The following is a 3,045-nucleotide window of genomic DNA, read 5'->3' on the forward strand; positions in this document are numbered from 1 at the left end:
GTCTGTTTCTCCAGTCAAAACTCAAATACAATTGCAAAACAGCACCCCGGTGTAATACATTTTCCTTTAGAGAGTGTCACACTTTTTCTGTGACGTTAGATATGTTGCTAAAGTACTGTACATACGTATAAACATTTTGTTCTTATAGAAAAAACAAATCTGTAGTGCAATCTGTCAGACTCCCATCAGGGCGGGTCCCACCCCCTGCCTAAAATTGATTAATCCCTCTGCTTTCTTTGGTTGACCAATTAAAAATAGTAAAGACACTCAACCAAGCAATGGAATTTTTGGGCGTTGGAAGTTGGAGAAGATCAATACAAATTTCCCTTCTGAGTTGTGGGCGGACCTGTTGTCGCCAAAAAAAACCTCAGCTGATATCCCATCATCCCTTTGTTTACACTCACTCCTGCTAGTCTAGAGGCCCTCACAACCACAGCCTAACACTACTGGTGCAACAAAATGACTAGCAATATTGGAGATATCCAGCCGTAAGGTTCTGAGCCAGCAGCCAGCTTGAAAGAGGAAAACGAAGACGTACATGGATCTGTTTGTCTGCAAGTGAATGCATAAGGATGGAGCGGAGCAGGGAGCTTGGTTTTCATTGGCTGGGCAACAACCGGAGACAACTGAAAGTCTTTTCCAACTGTGTCTGTATTTGAGTAAGAAATACTCAGAATTCAATTCAGTTCCATCCAATTGAATCTTATTTATATAGCTCAATATTACAAAACAATTGTCTCATTGGGGTTCATATCAATAACACATTTTTTTTTATCTTAAATTCTTTTATATATGTCATCTATCGCATTTTGATATAGTGCATCACGTTTTTATATCATTATACGCCACAAGGACATGTTAAAAAACACCCAATGTCGGTCTTTAAGAAGAAAAAGGACTCAGTAGAATTTACTTAGTATCTTAGTGTAGTTAAAATACTTCAATCAGGAAACAATCTCTTCTAATTTACTAGAGGTGGTGGTGTAATGTTGTGAGAGATATTTTCTTGGCACACTTTGGACTCCTCAGTACCAAATGAGAATGGTAACAAGACCACGGCCTACCGGAGTATTTTTGCTGACCATGTCCAACCCTTTATGACCACAGAGTACCATCTTCTGATGGTTACTTCCAGTATAACGCTGGAATCATCTCAGACTGGTTTCTTGAACATGACAATGAGTTCACTGGACTCAAATGACCTCAGTCACCTGATCTCAACCTAATAGATCATCTCTGGAATGTGGTGGAATGTCATGGATGTTCAGCTGGCAAATCTGCAGCGACTGTGCAATGCTGTCGTGTCAATATGAACCGAACTTTCTTAGGAATGTTTCTGGTACCTTGTTGGATCTATGCCACCAAGAATTAAGGCAGTTCTGAAGGCAGAAGGAGGTTCAACCCGTAGTACATTGTATAACAGTGTCCAGTGAGTGTACTGGCATCAAACCTGGAAAAACCTCACCTGCTTTTCCAGATACCGAGGGCCAACTACGCCCAGAAGAAGGTTTTGAAAGTGTCAAACTGTCGACGCTTTACTTTTTTTTTTTTTCGGCTTCAATCTTCAATTTTCTTCACCTGCAGTCTGAGTTCATATTCTAGTTTCATCACCCTTTCCTTTCTTTTAGGTTCTATCTGGAGTCAACTTAGCTGTATTTAAGTTCGGCACCTGAACTAGAAGCCTAAGGCGAGGAACTGTCAAAGCAGGGCTAGGTGACAGGCAGCACAAGGACGCCCTCTGGTGGACGAGTGGGTGTGACATGGTCCTTCTAGCAACAGCAGGAGTAGCACCTTCCCCTAGAACTGCATGAACAGCATACATAGGCTCTCCCAGAACACCCATCTAAATTAACTGGTTACCCATCTCAAAGGCTGCCTGGTGGAAGGGGCTGTCCTGTCTGACCACCACCACCAGGTCCGCTTCTGTTTTGTGACCCAGGTCTTTTCTCAGTACATTGAGAACATCATAGAGATCTGAAACAGACATAATCATTGTCAGCTCTTAACTGTGGGACATTTAGAGGTGTGTGCAGCAGAGGTTAATGGATAACCCGGTAATGCAATCCACTTGTTTTTACCGACACTCACTTCCCTTCAGTAAATGTGAACAGTCAAAAGATTTTAAAACCATTTTTTCTTCCACAATCAGCAACACAGAAGGCTGCCAGTTACCATAGCTATGAGTTAGTTTACTTGTTTTTGGTTTATTTTCTAAATATTAGCACGTTTTGGGGACAGATATGAACTACTATTTTTTTTTTTTTTTTTTTACACGTAGTGACTGTGTTGGCATGCCTGTGACTTCTTTTTGGACTATTTTCCACCCCCTCTTGACCTAAGGTGGTCTGCGGGTGAATCTTTTATATCATGTCATACATCATGTCCAAAGTCCGGCCTGCAGGCCAAATGGAGCCTGTGTTTAAATGTCCACCGGCCCGCAGGCTCTTGTCATAAAACCAATTATATGCAGCCCCCAGCACTTGCTAAGAATTGTCTGTCTGATTTCTCGATTGTTCTCGGCTAAATTATAAGCCACTGTAAACTAATAGCAACAACCTGTGGCTACTTGACATTCTGACCCTTAACAGCGAAATGATAAAAATAGATTTGTTTGTTTCTGTGATCAAAACTACAGAGGTTTGTACCTCTAAAGAAGATTACTATGCGTTATCAGATTTAATGTAAAATATATATATATTTTTTTTCCACACAGACCTCGATTTCTGGTCTACAAAATATGAAATTCTCAATGATTCTGGTACAAATGTATTTGGATGCCTTTCTGTTTAAAATTAGGAAATTAGAAATATTCCCTGTCAATGCAAGGGTTCAAAAAGGCTGGCCCGCACACATGTTCACCTCACCAAAACTGGCTCTTTTCACAAAAAGTTTGGCCACCTCTGGCTTTCATGAAAGGGACTCGGTTCTTTAAAAACTGTTTAGAGACTTTAGAACCAGATATCTATAGTATGTGTGCATCCANAAAAAAAAAAAAAAAAAAAACAGAGTGCTCTTGATTTACTGTATATTAGAACTGAGTGGCCC

The sequence above is a fragment of the Oryzias melastigma genome, linkage group LG13, assembly GCF_002922805.2.
Source record: "Oryzias melastigma strain HK-1 linkage group LG13, ASM292280v2, whole genome shotgun sequence".
NCBI classification, from domain to species: domain Eukaryota; kingdom Metazoa; phylum Chordata; class Actinopteri; order Beloniformes; family Adrianichthyidae; genus Oryzias; species Oryzias melastigma.